The 21,455-nt window shown below is 36.0% G+C and overlaps 1 pseudogene across 1 annotated transcript; it reads left to right on the forward strand.

The window, feature by feature from the left end:
- The first annotated feature begins 1,168 nt into the window (after window positions 1–1,168).
- On the forward strand, window positions 1,169–2,988 carry LOC149553574 (fasciclin-like arabinogalactan protein 16 pseudogene; annotated as a pseudogene). Its single transcript, XR_016353126.1, has one exon. The product of XR_016353126.1 is annotated as a fasciclin-like arabinogalactan protein 16 pseudogene (transcript).
- The last annotated feature ends 18,467 nt before the right edge of the window (window positions 2,989–21,455 follow it).

Here is a 21,455-nt window from a genome sequence, read left to right on the forward strand (position 1 = left end):
CAATTGTGGGAACTTTGTTCCCAAAAATTGAATTTTTGATGGAAAAGTTATCATTGGCCAAAAAAGTTGTCAGTTTAGCCAAAAAATTGTAAATCCTTCACGTTAATTATTTACCAATCAATTTTTCTCTCACTCCACTTTTTAACTCTTGTTTTGATATTTATTAGTTGTTATCTTCACTTTTAACTATTATTTTTATTTTTCTATTTATTTAAAAAAAAATTACTTCTGATCTTCATATTGTGATTTCTATTTATTTAACGTTTGACTTTTAAAATTGATATATATATATATATATATATATATATATATATATATATATATATATATATATATATATATATATATATATATATATATATATAATGTTAGTTTAGTTTTTTCTTTAAATGTTATTTTTTAGTTTGAATAATTTATTTAGTCCATAGTGGGGTTTTTTAATGATTTTTTTTTATATTTGATAAATTGAATTTAAATAAATAATATTTACTAATCTATTTAAAAGATTTTAGTAAATCTTATATTGAAAATTATTAATAATCTAATTTATTCACATAAGATTATATTTTTAAAAATAATTTTATTATTGAGCACCTATCGGTTGCAAGCACAAAAGCGTGCAACTACTAGTTTAATAAGTTTTAAATTATCACTCCTTATCATTCATCAAGTTTCAAACTACTCAAAGACAATGTACAATGTACTTAGAAGTATGCTTACTCACGTATTATAATTGTAAATTACATCATTCATCAATTCTTTGACTGTTGCTTCTAGATTCTATCGTGTAAGAAATTTTCATCAACATCCAATATCACACTCCATTGTTTCCTTCTTCTACTTTCTCTCTTTCAACTTGATAATGAATCATTCACTTTGATCCAAAATGTTGATTAAAAAAATTCTTACACAATCGAATCTAAAAATAACACTCAGAATTATCAATGAAAACATGCTCACTATTACCATCCATCAAGTTTCAAACTCCCTTTTCTCACCATGTTCCAGTCCACTCAGATATTTCCATTTATTTCATTACTAATAAATGCATAATCTAGTTTATTTATTATCATATTATTAATGACCCATTTTTGCCATGTTTAAAATCCATCAGCTCAGAACTGAAAAGGAAGCAGTAATATTAGCATGAGATAGAAATAACCGTACCTAACTGCTCGAGTTACTTCAACCGCGGTTACACTAACCAGAGTCCCAGATGTAGCATCACAGTCAAGTCCAGCAGTGACTAAGCTCACGAGTCCTTAAAAAAGATGTCGAAACAATCCCCAAAACAGGCACAGATTGCGTCGTATTCATCTGAATTCGATTCAACACCCTGCCATTTTCATTTTCATTTTCAATTCCTCCCATTCGTCAAATTGCAGACCCTCGCAAGTACATCTCACGGGTCTGCTGAACAATTTGTCTAGTCCGCCATTTCTGAGAACAATTTTTCATCAATGGCGGCGGCCATGGCCATACATTGCCTGCTCCTTTCACTCGCCGTTGTCATGAGCGGGCTGAAATTCTCCCACGCCGAAGAAGATTTAAGCTCTGCGCTGAATTCGAGCTCTGTTCTTCAAGGGCTTCTTGAATCACCATACACGGACTTCGTAGAACTGATTGAAAAAGCTTCGCTGTTGCAGAAATTGGAGCAGCTGGTGAGCCGCCGTAACGTCACCATTTTAGCGCCCCCAAATTCGTGCTTCGAAGGCCCCGCTCAGGTCAGCTTTCGGAGGTTTCTGCTCGAGCCGGGCAACATGATGCTCCTGCAAAGGTTGCTCCAGTTCCACGTGTTGCCTCGCAGGCTCACGGCGGCTACGTGGCCGCTTGCCATGGCCAATTTCAAAACCCTATCTTCCGATTTCCTCCAGCTGTGGACGCTCGGAAATATCCTCAAGGTAGGGTTTATTTCAGTCACGGCGCCGGATGCGATTGTGAGATATGATGGAGTTGTTCATGGCGTCGACGGCTTTCTGCTTCCGAAGATTGTTCAGCAGGCTTTCGCGCAGTGGAAGAAGAAGCGTCCTTATGAAGAAGAATCGTATTATTTTGCTCAAGCACCTGGTTCCATGGACAGGCGCCGAATGAGGAGTACCTTTAGATCTGCTCCGCTTGATGCTAAAGCGGATCTCCATCCTTTAGCAGCTTCTGCTGCTCGGAGACCTGATCATTTTGCTTCCTCTGGATCTGCAGAAAATTATGTCATTAATGGACTGCTAGGGTCTCTGTTTGAGTACAAAGATTACAGTGAAATGGCAGATTTGCTTGCGAATATGACATCTTTGGCCTCTGAGCTTGCCAGGCTTGTTAGAGAAGGGTACCGCCTGACGATTTTGGTGCCCTCCAATGAAGCCTTTGCAGAGCTTACGGAGACGCAGCTAAATGCTCCTGAACAGACTGTTCTTTACCATATTCTTGCAGAGTACCAGACGAAGAACAGTTTGTATCGTTCTGCGAGGAGATTTGGCCAGATTTATTACGAGACTCTGAGATTCCCTTTGAAGTTGAGCGCGCGTGAATCCGATGGAGTTGTGGAATTTGGAGAAGGAAAGCGTAGGGCTCAGTTGCATGATAAAGATATTTATGCCGACGGCTTCATTGCTGTGCAGGGGATTGACAAATTACTGGTGCCTCGGACCGGAAACAACAGACTATGATCCAGGATTCAGGATTCGGCATTTTTTTCTTCTCCCTTTTCTTTTCAGTGAAGCAGAGTCATACGGTTTTAGAGAGTCGCAAATTATAAGAATCAGAATCAATAGTTTCTTTCTCATAGCAACAGGAGGATTGCATTTGAGTTTTTTAATCTTAGATATTGAAAATTTCCTGGTAAATTGTAGAATTCGCACACAAGCACGTGAAGCTTCTTTCTCACACAGCAACGCGAAGATTGCTTTTTTAGCTTTTTAGCTTAGATATTGAAAAATTTCCTGGTAAATTGTAGAATTTTTACACACAAGTGTATGATTTTGTAGATTTTCGTTCCCTTTTTCTTCCTTTTTCTGTGCATTGGATTGTGTTTTGGCGTTGAAGAGGTGCACTTTAATTCGGAGCTCTCTGAGGTCTGTAATGGCGGATTCACACCCTTGAATGAGAAGTTTACAGTCATTTCGGCAGGGCTCCGATTAAAGATAAAGTGTTCTTAATTTTTTGTTCAGCATAAATTACAGCCGTTCTCTCAGCGAGAAGGAAGATTTGAATAAAAATCCCGCTGTTTTACACCAATCATTTCATTTATGAACAGGAAAGCACTAAATTACTTTTTTTTAAGCCTAAAATTACTGTCTTTTAATTGAATGAACTATTTGGTTGACGGTGCAGTTATGTACCATCATTTTTTTAATAAATTAAAATTATTTTATTTTATTTTATTTTTTATTATGATAAATATATTTTCTTCATTATTTTTGATCTGGCTCGTTGTGAGGAAGAAATTATTCTCTAGGATGTTTTTACGGTGCTAAAAAACGATTTTTTAATTTCGCTATCCAATCCATGGAGTAATTACTTTTAATTCATAATTTTAAAAATAAATTCAAATTAGTATTATGCTGATATAATTTGATAGGTATCTGCATTAAAACATATTTTATATTTTTCTTCCTACATCAATTTGTAATTTGTAAAATAAAAGACTGCTTTAATAAAGAAATAAAAATAAAAGTCAATTTGTATTGTTTTTTATTTATAAATATTAAATTAAATTAAGCAGTATTAAAAACTAAGAATTCTATTGTTTGCATGTAAATATTTAAATTTTATTATTATTTAATGATATTTTATTTTAATAGAATTTAAGAGAGAAAATGTAAATGAGGTGAAGATGTCATTCTAGATCACTGTGATTGGTATTCTGATTTTCAAGTGAAAAAGATTACAACAAGAAATTTCCTTGATTTTCAATTGAAATATAAAATTTTAAAAACATAAATTAACAGCATAGCTGAATGGGTTTAATTTTGTTTTTGATATTAAAAAATATAGTTGAATAGGGAACATAGATCAATGAGTTCATTTGAGAAAGTTTAGCTAGATTCTCATAGCATTATAAGTTCACTTTTGAGCAAACTTTTTCTTATTTATCAATTAATAAGCTAAAAGGACTCTATAATGAATGGTCTAAGATTTAGCAAGTTAAATAGGTTTAATCTTGGAAGAAACTGCATGGTCAAACTCGCTTAAATTGGAGTACAACTGAGATGGGCAACATCCTAGGAATGTCCAATCCTTCATCTCTAAGATGGGTAGCCTTCCAATCTTTCACCTCTATATCGTCTTAGATGCAATGAGTGAGAAGTGTATTATTCGTCTTAGATGCAATGAGTGAGAAGTGTATTATTCGTCTTAGATGCAATGAGTGAGAAGTGTATTATTGGTCTTAAATTTAAGTAGAAGCTAGATGGACGACCTCCCAAAATGGTGTAATGTTCCACATCTATATCATCTTAGATTGAATGACTGATAAGCATACATTCGTTCTCATGAAAAACAAGTTCTTAGATATAATGAAAAAAAAAAGAGAATATAGTTCATTTTGATAATAAAAGAATTTATCCGAACCATAGAATCAACAAATTTGATTCAAAATCTTAATATCACAACTGATAAAAACCACACGTTTATCTTTCCCAGATATAAAACCACAACAGCAACAGCCCATTGAAAGTGGGTGCCAGTAAGGGACAGAAGGATTGTTTTGTTAAACCAGGTGTTATAAGAACAAGGAAGGAAGGAATAATTCACAGTCAATCACGCACGTCCATGGCTGTTCATCGCGAAGCTTTTCATACAGAGAAAAGCCTTTCACGTGAAACATCGGCCGTACTGAAGTTCAACTTTTCCGTGAGTTTTGTTTGGCTTATGCTAAACTTGTCAATATTATAAAAATGTACAGCCCCACACTTCAAACTTAGCGCCGACCTCTACTGCTTCTGCCCTATTTCCATTTTTTATATAATTCAAAATTTTGATGACTCGGAGAATTTTCCATAAGGGGATCTGGTGGGACATTCTATGTTCAATAGTTTTTCTTTTATGCAATTCATAAAATTTGTTTTGTATTTCAAGTACACACATTTGGGATTTTGACCATGGCAAATTTTCGTTATTAATGTAATTAATTGTTTAGATGATAGATTTACTTTATTGAATTAGTTTGTAAAATTTGATGTGGTCTTATCGTGAATCAGGGTGACCTTCATATAGGAGGTCTTAAGTTTAACTCTTGCTAATTATATATGTGGCCTAGCCCACTTTGCCTAACAAAAATAAAAAGATTTGATGTCTCATTTTATATTATAATGGAGTTTTTTTTCATTTTTTATGTTGTTGGATCTTTGTATTTATTGATAAGTAGGAGATATGTTTTTGAATAAAAAAGTAGTAAAAAGTGTTAGCTTGTGGGGCATAAGCACTAGAGCATTAACATCACATCAATAATATCATGAGAAGATTTTATGGAGCTTGATTGTGTCACAATTTTTTACGCATCAATGTTTCGGATCACACACAGTGATCCATCATCAGGATGAGGAGTGCAAGAGAATAGAGAAATAAAGTAGCAGACTAGAGGGAGCACATATATATAAAGGAGGAAGAGAGGGAAAAGGGGGTGGGGGTAGCTGCATCACGCAGATCAAGAGGGGGAACACAAGGTAAGGAAGAAGAAGAACCTAGATTAAAGAACATAGGAATTCAAAAAATGAAAACAATTAAAAATTGAACAAAAAGACTAATAGAAGAAGAGATAGAATAAAGGGCATCACCTATTTATTTTATCTCTGCTTCTATTAGTCTTTTTGTTCAATTTTTAATTGTTTTCATTTTTTGAATTCCTATGTTCTTTAATCTAGGTTCTTCTTCTTCCTTACCTTGTGTTCCCCCTCTTGATCTGCGTGCTGCAGCAACCCCCACCCCCTTTTCCCTCTCTTCCTCCTTTATATATATGTACTCCCTCTAGTCTGCTACTTTATTTCTCTATTCTCTTGCACTCCTCATCCTGATGATGGATCACTGTGTGTGATCCGAAACATTGATGCTTAAAAAATTGTGACACAATCAAGCTCCATAAAATCTTCTCATGATATTACTAATGGATTGTGGAAATCAAATGACATTAATCACATCAATATCTAGCATATTCACAACATCTTTGTATTTATTGATAAATAGGAAATATGTTGTTGGATTGTTGTATTCTTTGTATTTAACCAATTTTTTTAAAAAAATTGTTTTGCTTTTGTAATGTATTGAAATTTTATATTAAACAAAAGCTTTGACACAATCTTTCATATAATATGTAACTGTGCATTGAATAAAATTTAGTTGTATGTATTAGCTGAATCTTTTCATAGTTAAACTTCAAATTATAATTGTGAATGGTAAAGCGCATAACAATGACAAATGGAGCGGTTGCACCAGTCTCAGAACATCCAAAGTAGGAGCAATACATGGTCTGGCAAGGTCAAAATGATTATAAACAAGGTTTCTTCAATAGCATGCCTTATAGGAATCAATTTGGTCGAGGAGGGCAACTACCATGTGATTCGCCATGACAAAAGGGTTTTAGTGAATCTAGAAGGACTAGGAAACATCCAATCTTCATTCCCCATGGTCATGAACGCAATCAATGGGGATATTTGAGGATTGTTGCGAGTGCAAAAGGAGGTTTAAAGTTGTGGAAAAAAAAAGGCACTAGTGCAAGGTTAACTAGATCTAGCTATTAATGAAGGATTATCTGACCCAAAGTGATGATAAGGTAGTCGACATCAAGATTGATTCATATTTGTGGAAGGCATCAATACAAAAATTGAAGGAGAAAACTTGCTTTGTGAAGTGGGAGGTGGATGGCCAACATTTCAAAAGATTCAACATTGGATTGATGCAGAATGGGGGTTGCATGTTGTCACTAAAACCCTAACTAATAGATTTTTCTTAATCAATATGGGAACAACTTGGGAAAAGGATCGAGTTTTGTATAATGGGCCCTTCCTGGTGAATGGGATTAGATTCTTTATTAGAGATTGGATTCCAAATCTTAACCCTAAACAAGCCATGATAGAGGGGGTCCCAATTTGGATTAGTTTTTACAATCTCCCACATGAATATTGGTATAAAGATACCCTTGAAGCAATTGGGAAAGAACTGTGCAAGTGCATTAAATCTAATGAATTTATTGCTAAAGAAAATTTCAATATGTACACAAGGATTTGTATTCTTTGAAAGCCACACCCATTACTTCCAAAGGCCATTGAGATAAGATCATCGGAAGGCATTTGCTAGCAAGAAGTTCAAGTGGAAGAAGTACTAAAACAAATGTAAAATTTGTAACCACTAGGGACATTTAGAACAAGAATATATAACAACAAAGAAAGGAAAAGGTAAATAATCAAGGGCTTTGGAGGATAAATTGGAAGACATGACATGCAAAGGGGATTTGAATGAAGATTTGCACCTGATAGAAGTAAGGAATTGGAGGTAAATATGTGATCCAAGTGGATCTAGAAAAGCCAAAATTATTTATAGTATCAAAATCTCTCAAATTCAACATGACTACAAAGAGCCTAGAAACCTGAATTCAGTGCAACTTGAATAGGTGAAAAAGAAGCTCGTATGCAAAAGTTATACTTGGTCAAAGTTTTGGTCAATAAGTGAATCAAAGAGCTAGAAGAAGGTGAAATTTTAATTCTCTCAAATCCATGCCAAGTTGGATTGCTCATTGTGCTGATTTCAAAACTATTTTCAATTTTGAAAATGGAATTAGTATGCAAAATTTATGGCATGTCAAAGTTACCTAGGAAAAGGATTGACCAATCAAATGATGGTGTCAACACTCTAATCAACATGCTAACATGGGATAAATTCAGCCCACATGGAAAAAAAATGATGTGGCATTTTGTGACATGGTTTAGAGTAGAATTTGATACCACATGGGACCTTATGAGCACTAGGTATTGGCAAAAATGTACCATGAGATTTGAACTTCACACATCTATTCATCTATTATATAGGTCAACTAGTATGCCCCACATGCCATGAGGTGGCGAAATTTTCTATTTGTATGCATTTAAGAATTTAAGGAAAACAAATGAAAAAAGAAAAAAATGAGACTTACATGGAAGGAACTAGGGAGCTCCAATTTCCCACTATTGCCGCTCAACCAATGCACTATGTGATTTTTTATGGGATACATCTAACAAAATTGGATTTTGTTCAATTTATGGATGGATGGGTGCATAAAACACCAACTACCTCTCTTTTTAAAATCATACAATCATAATTCAGGATGTTAAAAGATTAGTAAATCTTTTTTAAAATATCTAAGATTATTTAAAGAGGGTATTGGTTATTTTGTTAGGATAAAATGGGGAAGTGTGTTATTGAGTTTTTAAGGGACATACCACACTTCCAAAATCATAACCAAAATCATAACAATATGGAGATAAATAGATGACAAAATGCTTCACAAAGCATATTTTTATTATACTTGAAAATCCTTACAACGTCAACAAGATGATATCATAGATATGAATTCTTCCAAAAGAAGTTTACAAATGATATAACATAAGAGAAATTTAACCAAAGAGCTTCCCAACTAATTAAGATCTTATACACTAAGATCCTTCACCTACAAATCTTGCTTACAAGAGAGTACACCATGAGAGCTTCATTACAAATGCTCATATGCCTTCCTTATATAGGCACTTAGCACCCAAGTTATTACAAACATAACCAATGCAAGATAAAAGGTAAATATTGTATCACCTAATTTAGTTAGTGTAAAAGGAATACTAATACTAACAAAAGAATTCACAATAACCAAATAAGTAAACACTTATGATAGGACGAGGTTATCACCAAAAGGAAGGCAAACCAAGAATGGTAAGCTCCTTGGGCATAACCTATGATGACAAAGCTATGTCCCTGATGGATAACGGATGTATGCTCATGGTGTGCTCAAGCTTCCAAAGAGTGGGGGGTTTTTACCAGGTGTGTGAATGGATAAGGTTTTCAACAATGGAGGTATGGATGGATTTCAACATTATGATGGTGTAAAATGGCTATGATGGAGTAGTAAGTGGAGCATTATAAGGTTGCATAAAAGTGGATTTCTATTTGTGAAGGGAGAGGGTTTCATTTATAGGCTAAGGGGTAGAGAGATGGATGGTCAAGATGCAAGGATGGTAGAATGGTGAGGGAGGGTTAAGATGCATTCAAAGGGGAGCACATGGGTTGTGCTTGTTTGGGGCCAATAGAGGAGTGACACTTGTCACAAGAAGGATGAATGTGAGGGGATGAGATAATGATTGGTCAAAGGGAGTAATGAGGGAAGATGGGTGTGTGAGAGGGATGTAAGAGGCATTAAGAGGGATGTAAGAGGCATTAAGAGGGATGTAAAAGTCATTAATGGCATGTAAGAGCCATTAATACTCTTGGATAGGGATGGAAGGGGATAAGGAAGACTTGTTGACTTTGGCTTGGGTTAGCATGTTTTAAGCCTTGCTTAAAGTTGTGCACATGTTTAGGAGGGGGATTAGACTTGGCTTAGGAAAGGGGTTAGGGGGCAAGTGGCTTAGCTTTGATGGGATGGATTAGTTAGGTGGCTAAGTGAGGTTAATATGGGTGAATGGGTTGGATTAGGGGTTAGGATAGGGTTTAGAGATGTTTTAGGGGCTTGGATAATTTATTAAATGATTTATTTAATAAAATGAGGGATGTGGAATTAAATTAAATAGGTTTGAGGATTTATTTAATTTAATAGAGGGATAGGGATTTAATTGATAATTTAATTTTGGGTTATCATTTGATTTTATCAATTGAACTATAGTTAATTAAATAAATAAATTAACTAGGGGATGACGATTAATTAAATAATAAATATTTAATCAATAATGTCCTAGGAGATGAGTAAATATGATTCCCTAGTGGTGTAATCAGATTAGGTGTCTACATTTTGCCTCTCTTTGACATAGTGTTGGGACAACACTATTTGAACAAAGTTCGAATATAAATGACGTGAAGAAGACTTTTTAAAGCAACCTAGTTGCCTCAGTTTTGAGTAGAAAGGGAGAGAATGGACTGTATGATACCCCCTCAAGAAGGTAGCAGATAAAAAATATGAGGCATGACAACTTCTTAAAAAGTTGTAGTAAACCAGTGGCTACATGAGGACATAGAAGGATGAAAAGAAGATGAATAGGATAGTAAATGGCAAAAGGAAATAAGGTGGGGGGAAAAAGAGGTCACTGGAGGAGTCATAGAGGAAGATAGGGCATCCCGGGGGGCCTATAAGGGGCTAGAAAGGGTAATTTGCTTTCATATGAATGAGGAGATATTGTTGCTAGGAGCTTTGATCTGAATGAGATGATGGTTGCGCATGGAAAATTAGAGCATCGAGCGGACATGGTATGACGAGTATGAGTGCGGTGGAAACTAGATCGTTCAATAAGGTCGAAAACCAATCTTCCATTTTTTATGTCTGAGCAAGTATAGCATTTCCACGAATTAGAAAATGTGATCCTGTAGACATAGGTTTGACAAGATCACTATTGGGATCAGTGGGATCACAAAAAATGACAAGGGGTAAGGGTAAAAAATGCTTAGAAAATAGTTTTCATGGGATCACAAATTTGGATAGGGATTCTTGGCAGGATTGCGATAAGGGTAGTGGGAACATGATCCTGCTAGAAAAAACACATGTCAGGATGTGAGAACATGATTCTATAGTATTTGATGAGGTCAATGTGGGAAGAAGATAGGGATTGATCAGGAGGGGAAATTCAAGCGCAATCTCACGAGAACATTGGTCAGCGAGATCACAGGTTTTAGCTTGCACAAGAATGTGTCGGTAGGAATGTGGGTTAGGTTTGTTGAGGGGTCAAATTTTCAAAGAGTGATCTTGCAAGAACATTGGTCAGTGGGATTGTGAGTTGGTGAGCATTTGTGGGAACGCAATGGCGAGAATATAAAGGAGAAAAATGGAACGATATGCAAACAACACAAGATTTGGTAGGGGCATGGGTTTTAAGTGAGGGGATATAAATATGAAAAGGAGTACTAATGTGTGATTGATTTGGTGTGTAGTGGTCTTTAGACACTCTGGTGTTATGCGAGCAACAAGCAGTCATACTACATGATAGAGATCAGCTTATGTCAACAGATTGGGCAAGGATTGAGGGCATTAGCTTGGGATATTTGGCAAGATTTCCCCATACATGCACCTATATGGCGATTGTGATAGCATTGTGCAAGTAGTGACACAACGAGATAGACACATTCCACTTGCTGACAGGGGAGATGATTATGATGCTAGAAGATGTGTATAGGATATTCAGACTACCAGTGTGGGGGATGCTAGTGATGGCAATGAGAGATATTATTACAAAGGTAGTGGTGCAAGGGCAAGTGGGACTAGGTGTTGCATATCAAATTCAAAGGGGTCAATTTGCATTGGATGAGCACTTGGACTAGGTAGCCATGGAGAGGTGGATTTATTTTAATGTATGTGAGTTAGTATCAGGGTACATTGCCCTAGATATAGGTTGGATAGGATTCACTCTGGCATTGATACTAGTGATTATGTAGAGTGGATGCGGGAGTCCCAGTGGCCTAGGGGTCTTTGATGCTAGCAGAGTTATATTGAGATCTACACAAAATAGTGTATTAGGGGACAAAATGGTAGGGGAGGAACATAGGGTTCTCGACATTGTTATAGGTTTGGGCATGGGAGCACATCATGACATTCAAGCTGATCAAATGGAGGGATAGGTAGGAAGAGGAGCCAATGGCATACAACTAGGGGGATCCTTTGTCCTACCATTACACAAAGGATGTGGACTACTAGAGATTCTAGGTAGATGAGATCAGGGCAGTGGTATGGAGACCATATATGGGTCGGGGGCCATGGGTAGAGGAGAGGTAACATTTACTTTACGCCATATCACCCTATTTTACTTTTGGGTTGTGGGAGCATATAGCAGAGTATTATCAGTCAGATAGGGCCTTGCAGCAGTTTGGATGGAGGCAAGTGGCTCCTAGGGAGCTGAATTGGTATCGATGAGTCACACGTAAGCCAATGTCAATGTATGGGCAAATGCTCTAGACAAAGAGATTATTGTAGTCCTGGCGAGAGTTAGTGCCATAGTTGTGGGATTGGTTTGGCCAGGTGGTAGATGTGGGCTCCACACATAGGTACTGAGATTGGTTTCAGTAACCAAGGCTAGTAGGTCGAGCGTAGGTGACGAGGGCAATAGTGGTGGCAGGGGAGATAGTCGAGCAACCAAACATGACAGGTATTTGGCAAGAGGGTTGCGATAGCGGGCCAAGGCGTTGGCATAAGAGGAGGGGCTAGTTAGGTAGAGGTGGAGGAGAGAGGAGATGCAAGAGGATAGGCTAGCAATTGAGAGGGGACATCAAGTGGGGGAGGGTAAGAGGCTATAGGGGCCAATGGGTGGAGGAGATGGGAGTAGTGGCAGGGGCTCATCGATTGGGAGAGGAGATGATGGATTGGTGACCCAATACGCATCCCTGCAACAAACCCATGAGGAAATTAGCTAGTTGCTATGGGATACACAACAGGAGAGAGACTAGCTTAGGATAGAGTGGGATTAGCTGAGACAAGAGCGTGATGTGGCAAGGGGAGAGGTAAAGAGCAAGGATAGATGTGGGGACACTACGGGTGGAGGTTGGGCGGGTGAAGGGGAAGTTAGATATGGTGATCCTGGAGAGGCAGGTAGTATAGGCAGGGCTAGACACCATGTAGTAGGAATGAGATAGACTGGTGGTGGAGGTGGCAACTCTAAGAGTGCAGGTGGCGATTGGAGGAGGGATGGTGGAGCTGAGGAGATTACACAAAGAGGTGGAGGAGTTGAGAGAGAGAATAGGGTTTCACTGAGGGAGGTATCATGCAGTGGTTCCAGCTGACCAGATAGAGCATTATAGATAGCCGATACGGTTAAGGATAAATGGGACCCACACAAGCATGAAAGGAGGAGGGGGTGAGAGTGGATGGAACGGGGGTCCCTATTTCTAGGAAAAATAGGGTGTGCATTGTGAAACCACAACAAGCACCTGGTGCACCTCATGGGGTGCACTAGGTGTGCACCATTATAATCACAAAAGGCAAGACAAATAAGAAGAAAAGGATGCACACTTGGCCCACCTCGCAGGGTGCACTAAGTGCACATGCTTTACTATCCTTAGAGGCATTTTTAAAACTAGTAAAGGTGTACAGGTGTGCACCTTGGATAGGTGTACACATGTGCACCTTTATCTTGCATTAGTTTAGGTTTATGTTATTTTAGATCTTATAAAAGAGAGGTGTGCACCTTGAGGGTGCAAATGGTGTGCACCTTCCCCTTGCTTGTTTCTTTTACAATGTTTTACTTGTGTAGGAAGGGAGAGTGGAGTAGTGCATCTAGCAGGGTGTGTCGGTGTGGTAGCAGAAGCTTGAAGGGAAGAAGAATGAATTTGGTGAGGAGAGGGGTGGGGGTCCAGGACTTTATAGGCCCAAGATCTAGCACACCTCTTGGAGGGGCACAACTACACATTTTTAAGAGAGTGTGCCTTGCCTAAGTAACCAGCACACTAGTGCACTTGGTGAGGTGTGCTAGGTGCACTAGTGTGCCCCTTCACTAAAAAATTGACTTTTCTCCTTCAGAACATGGTTTTTGGTAGCTAGTTCTTAGGTAGAGACCCTAAATTAGGAGAAAAAAAACTAGGTAAAACCCTAAACAAAACTCAGACCCTAGACTAGGGATCTAGAAAGCTAAAAATAAAGTAGGAGGTCCTCATTTCTAAGCGAAATGGGGCATGCATTGTGAAACCACAACATATACATACATATATATAGATACATACATATATATACATATATATAGGTGCATACATTTATATACATATACAAATATATATACATACATATGCATATATGTATGTGTGTGTGTACCCATAAAAGTGGTTCCCAATTTTTCTCACAAATAAAACTCTGACAATTGAAATTTTTTCATTTTAGGGGTATTTGAGTTGCTGATTCTTTCTAAATTTTGGCATATACTTTAATTTTCCCCATTACAAGTTGGTGGGATTTTGGACCTAAGCCTTGGAGTAAACTTAGTAATGTTTGTGACTTACATTAGTGTCCTTACAATATTTTTGACCTTGTTTGACCATCCTACATAATAGGTACATAATTATTAGAAATGTAATGATGACTGAGTGACCGAGAGGGGGGGTGAATCAGGAACCACTAAAACTTCTTCTTTAATCCCACTTTGCTAGATTATCTAATCTACTTGCATGCATGGAACATAAAGCAATAAAAGAAAAAAACACCATAACACTTTAACACGATATTTGGTAACCCAAAAACCCTCCAAGGAGAATGTAAAATTGGGGTGTGGATGACATCGACAATGATTCACTACTACAATAACAAAGTTGTTCTGTTAGGGCTTACAATTGTGTTAGAAATAGATAATACTGAGAGGGGGGGTGAATTAAAATTTTCAATCCTTTTATCCACAAGTAAATTTTGTTAATTACTTTACCACATACATGAAAGAGAATACCAATAGTGCTAAACATAATAATCAAACATACAAGATGAGAACCCATAACACCATGTTTTGTTAACTAAGGAAACCTTGGCCAAGGGAAAACTCCAGTGGGGATGAAACCCACAAGATGATTCACTACATAAAGGATTTGGTTAAGGATATTGATCCTGTTAGGAGTCTATAAAGCATGTACAGTGTCTCGAGTCCCTGTTAGGAGACTAGGCCTTTTTAGAGGCCTCAACCCTATTAGGAGGTTGTAGATCATATAAAAATGTGTACAAGAAGAGCCCACTTCCCTAACATGCAACTATACAATAAGATCTTCAAGAAATAAATAAACATACAATATTGAGATACTTGTTGTACTTCACAAATCTTCTGACTAAGAATTCTTCATACAAGAGTGACTACACACATATCAATCTACATCATATCTCGCATAACAATGCTTCACATCATATGTCATAATATCGCATTCACTTGTTACTCTCATTTCACAAGTCATATCAAGTTTGCAATCACTGATTATACCTTTTTTCGCACTTCTATCCAACTTTGCAAATGAAGTTCTTTACTTATACCAAACATATTAGTAAACCCTTCCTTAGTCAGCTCACATAACATCCTTAGAGTTAGCTCATTAAGAAATGGTAATTCAAAACAAGTTGTTTAACACATTCTGTCAATATGCTATGTTCTACGTTGTATCATCATTGCATTACTAATTCTTTCATTACTTTGACTCAATTGATTGTATAGACATGTGCACTAGTATACATCATTAGTATGATGTCATTCATCCTTGGTTAACTATGCAAGAGAATATTCCAAGGAAATATTCTACTATCATCAAATTTGTCATGTTTCTATGATGTTGTCTGATACTTAGACAATTTCCCTTCACAAATGAACATGACTAATCTACAAAACAAATATGTTGCCATAAATGACAACCATGTTACTTACCTTATTTGATTGATTGGACATATTTCCAAAATCTCCCCCTTTGGCATTGATGGCAACATTTTGGAAAAATTGGTTGTTGTCATGCCAAACAAAACAAATAACCATAACATAGTGAAAATATTGTATTCATGTTTTAAGAGGATTACATTCCTTATAACTCTTATTACAACTTATTGCTCCCCCTTAGAAATTACAATAAAAGCTTACTACTATATATATATATATATATATATATATATCTCCTTTTTTTTCCCCCTTACAATTAATTACAATTTTTTTTATATCTCCCCCTTTGACATCAATGACAAAGGTATCACAAAAAGAAAAGACTGTCAAAATCTAGTAGCTACATCAAACCTTGGAAAAGCAATCACTAAAGTTGGTTTTTAACTATGCAAAGTGTTTCTACCAACTTTCTTTTAGTGCATCAGATACACTGATTAGTGCACATAAAGCATATGTGGCTAACTCTGCTACATTCAAGTCTGTAGCCACAAACTTGTCATATGAAGATTTTGCTAACAAGCATTCCTCCAACTGATTCTCTAGCAATGTTACTTGTGGGAACAAGAATTCTCTTAGGAGAGTGAATCTCTTCAGTGCTTTCTCTTTTTTTGCTTGCATATTCCTTATGTTGTCATGAAGTGTCTACATTGTGTGCTCAATGGTATCTATCTTCTAATTCTGCTTCAAAAAGTTGTCAGTGAGCATCTGAAGCTCAATTACCTTTTCTTTGATTTGATCATCAAATTCTTGAAGATGAATGTATGCCAAGTTGCACTTAGCATAAGCCCGTTTTCCTTCCTCTATACACTATCTCAATGCCTTAATACATATATTCAAAGTTTCTATGTCATTCCTCATATTAGTGCACATGGTATTAAGAAGTTTGCCATCATGCTCTATTTGTGCTTGAATTGAAGCCACATTAGAAAGTGTTGTGAATTCATTATCAAAAGCTTTGCACAAATTTGTTGCATATTGTTGAATATCTTTAGGGGTGTCAACAAGGCTTACTATCTTCTCCATTCTATCCAAAACTAAAGTCAAGGCTTCTCAAAGGACTTGACTAATTTGCTTTTATCAAGAAGTTTACTTAAAGAAGATATGAGATTCTTTGCTTCATCTTCTTCATCTGATTGAACTGTTGTTGATGTTGCTTGGGTAGGTGGTGTGGAGGTTGTTACTACTATTGTTGTCGAGGTTACACTTGAGGTAGCTGCTTCAATGCTAGGCTCAATTTTCTTCTCAAAACATGCATCTTCTTTCTTAGGCTCCTAATCTAGTTCTTCATCAGAGTTACTATAGTCCACAATATTGCCAACAATGTTGGCACCAAACTCTTTGAATGGGTCCTCATTTCTATTAACTGCCACATTAGTGTTATCTACATGTATAGATTCACTACCAATGGTTATATGTGGTGAATCACTTAAACTTTGCATTGTTTCTAGTTGTTCAAAACTATGAGGAGGACTACATTTTGTAGGACTAGCTTCCTGTGTCTGTGCACATTCCTTAGATTCTTTAGGAATAGGGCTTGCCTTTTCTGTCTGCATACTCTTCTCTATCATAGTGTTTTCCTTCTCTAGTTGTGCACTCTTTTCTATCATTAGGCTTTCCTTTTCTGACTCTACACTCTTCTTAGGCATAGTGGACATGTATGAGATATAGCCTTTTCAATTTCCATGTTCACTTCTTCATAATTTCCTTCCATGAGGAGAATGGATCTATTTTTGTGTCTCAACAATGGTGCTATACCTTTTAGAATTTCTATTATTTCTTCCTCATTATTTACAATGCATAGCTTTCTCACCATATTAATTCTTATTTTCTTGTCTTCCTCTAATACTCTACTTTTTCTATTTCTTAATCTATTATACAAATCTTTAGGTATCTGACCTCTTACACTGTCAAATCTCTTACCTTTAAGAATCATATTTCTAACTACAATATTCTCTAGCTATCTTCTATCCATATTATTGTACAAATCATAGTATTTATTTAGTTGCACAAAATTGTTATCATTAATAATTTGCATGTTTAGATTCTCTACCTTGGGTTTCCATGCTTTGCGACTTGCTGATGTCTTTGCTTCTTGATTAGCTGGCTCTACTAGTCTATCACCAGTTTCTTCCTTGGATTTAGAAGAACTAATCTGCAAGGTTCTTCTCTTCTTACTTGGGCCACTTGTAATCTACTTGAATCTCTTCTTAGGAGGGGTTCTAGTCCTTTCAAGTCTTGTAGACTTTCTGGATGTAGGTGTTGCCTCCATTTTTATTGGATTCCTTTGTGGTTGCTACTACACAACTATTGTATATGGCACAGTAGGTGCTTGTGCACTTGTTTGGGCAATTGTGACCTCTTAAATAGGTCCTACCACTGTAATGGGTGTAGGGGTCAATAGCTTAGTTTGACCACTGGCCTTCATTTCCATAGCTATCCCTTTCACCTCATCAAATTCTTTTCATGTCATTCTTGATTCTTTCAATATAGAATCAATCACCTTTTCCACCTTTTTCTTAGAGTCCTTTATTATTTGATTGGTTTTGACTTCTCTCATTTTCTTAGAATATGTTCCCCATCTAGGACATTCAAAATCAACTTTTGAGTGAAGGATTATTTGTGCATATCCATCAATTAAGTCCTCACTCATCTCATAACCCATAGGTTCAATGAACTTTACTCAAGGAACTATAGCTTCCATACAAGTGAAATCTATTTCAACCATAAAAAATAATTCATCCTTGTATTTTTCTACTAGCACAGGAGGTATCCTATATCTTTGCTTCATTTCTACTTGGAAAGAATTCATTATTCTATCAATGTCATTGTCTCTGATTGCTTCAAGTCTTGATCTATATGCGTGATTGATTAACTGCATTGCGTACTCACTTCCATCCCAATTCATGATTCCACGAAACTTCTTAGATGCATAGAAGAATATGTGAGTCAATAGGGATTCAAACCTAAAGACTGCACTCCTAGATTTCTTGATTCTTGATATATTATCCAATAATTGTGTTTAGATAATGTCACATAAATTAACATCTTCACCTCTTACTAGCAGGTAGGCTGCATGAAGAAATCATGCAGGCACTGAATCTATCCTAGATCCATGATTAAATTTGTATCCCAAGATTTTGCAAATCAATCTTACTCCTTCATCTTGAATGCTATTGACCTTCATGTTTTTGCTATTAAAACATGTGTTAAGATTTTTCTTGACTACCTTGCACAAATTCTTGATATTCACTGGATTACTTCCTTCATTACTTAAACCAATGACCTTGTGAATTAGGTCATTGTCAATACATATGATAGAGTCTCCCAACCATAAAAGATCATTGTGTATTTTTCTTAGAATTATCTATGTCTATTCATGATTGTTGAAGTCCATATAGACCATATACTTAACTAGGTTAAGTTGTTCTAGATAACCTTAGTTAGGTTTCAATGAAAAATCATGTTTACACATCTTCTGTAATTCCTTATGTATTTTCATATCACCTATGCTTTCAATCTTGTAATGGATATAACTTCATATATCCTCGACGTGGACATTTTCCAAAACTTACAAAAATGCTCCAATAGGGTCATCAAGCAAAGAAACAAATGGGTGTTTCTTGAAATTGTATCTAGGTCCATTGCTTACCTTAAAAACTTCTTGTCTTGCCATTTCTAGAAGATTATGTCCAATAATTCAGAAAATACCTCAACTTCACATATTAGGGTTTCCAATAAATTTACATAACTATAGGCCTCTTTAATTCCTCAAATTTTGCTTTGATCTTGCACTCAAACTTCACAAAAAAAAATGATTTATGCAAATCAATTTGCATCCTCTAAATCTTTCACAATTTGTACTTTGCATTAAATACATGTCTACCACTAGTTTGGTGTACTATCTCTGTACAATAGATAGGTTATTCTTCTTTCATATCCTTATCCTAATCTTATCAAACAATGTGCACTTCACTATAGAATTCTCTCAATGTCTATTGCATATTGTCAATTGCACAACCTTTGATACTTTCTCTAACATCAGTTATCAATAACTGATACTCTGTTTCACTGAGAATGCTTAATTTTGGTAAGAGGAGTCACAAATAATAAGTGACTTCATTATCTTCTCAAGTACATCTTCTATAATTGTATGAGAGCTTCTTGGTTCCTTTGCCTTTATAAATAATTCATTTAATTCATTTGTCTGCTCCTTCATGTCATTTCTTCTATTGTTCCTTCTATAATTTTGATTCCTATTTAGATCTCTTCTATCTATTCTGCAAAACTTCATGGTGTGTCCAAAGTTATTGCATAACTGACATACAAGTAAATTTATTTTCTATTCATTCTACTACTCATCAGGTGCTCTGCAATTCCTTGCAATGTGTCCAAGATTGTTCCATTTGTAGAAAACAATTTGTCTTCTTTCTCCACTTTCATTGCTACGAGATCTTCTCCTATTTCCTGCATGGTTAGTGTTCCTATATATCCTACTATTTGCATTATTACTATCAAATTTAGGTTTCTTACAATCTACTACATTATGACCATATCCATGATAATTATGGCATTGAATTTTTTAAATAGGTTTGAAGGACTTATCTTTGCAATTGACTTCAGTGTCTTCAAGTTCATCACACCAAGCATAAGATTCCTTTCTTTTGTTGTCCATATCATGATTTGATTCTTTAACTTTCTCAGAATGAGTAACACTTTATCCTTAGATGTATCATTTGTCTTGCTTAGATCCTTATTGACTTCAGGAGTATCAAATTCTTTTCTCTCAATAGATTTCTTGGCAGATTGACCAAGAAAGAATCCAAGTCTAGTCTTGTCATAACTGGGTCTTTGTGCACATATTTGTTCTACAATCTTATCACTAATGGTATATAATTTCTCAACTTGTTGTTTGGCTTGTACCAACTCACCTTTCACAATAGTGTTGTATTTCTCTAATTCTATGTGCTCTAACTTAATAGATTCCAATTCAGATTTTATCTTGCTTAACTGGGATCTCAGATCTGCATTTTTAGCTTTAATCTCAGAGTCATTCTTTCCTCCATTTTTTTAAAGACTTAGCTTAAGTTCAACTATCTTTAACTCATGTTTTAGGATCTGATTTTCTTTCTTTAGATCTTCAATATCATCATCATTGGTTTTTTTACTAGATTCTTTTTGCTTCAGGTCATCTATTTTGTCCTTTAATTCACCAATGTAGGCTTTTGCATCCTTGTATCTATCTTTAAGGTAATCTCTTTCATCAGTAAGGAGATCAATCTATTCAAGTGCTTCTTCAATATTCTTCTTCAATTGCTCTATATCCATAGGCATCTTATTCAATTTGTTAAGCCTCTTCTGAATAACCAAGCTCTGATACCAATTTTTAGAAATAGATAATATTTGGGGGGGGGGGGGTGGGGGGGTGGTGAATCAGTATTTTCAATCCTTTTATCCACAACTGAATTTTGTTAATTACTTTACCACATACATGAAAGAGAATACCAATAGTGCTAAACAAAATAATCAACCATACAAGAAGAGAACTCATAACAACATGTTTTCTTAACTAGGGAAACCATGGCCAATGGAAAACCCCAGTGGGGATGAAACCCACAAAATGATTCACTATATAAAGGATCCAGTTAAGAATATTGACCCTGTTAGGAGTCTATGAAGCATGTATAGTGTCTTGAGTCCCTGTTAAGAGACTAGGCCTTGTTAGAGGCCTCAACCCTATTAAGAGTTGGTAGATCATATAAAAATGTGTGCAAGAAGAGCTCATTGCCCTAACATGCAACTATACAGTAAGATCTTCAAGAAATAAGTATACATACAATATCAAGATACTTGTTGTACTTTGAAAATCTTCTAACTAACAATTCTTCATACAAGAGTGACTGTGCACATATCAATCTGCATCATATC

The sequence above is a fragment of the Cupressus sempervirens genome, chromosome 6, assembly GCF_028749045.1.
Source record: "Cupressus sempervirens isolate cs-2001-9-10 chromosome 6, ASM2874904v1, whole genome shotgun sequence".
NCBI lineage: Eukaryota > Viridiplantae > Streptophyta > Pinopsida > Cupressales > Cupressaceae > Cupressus > Cupressus sempervirens.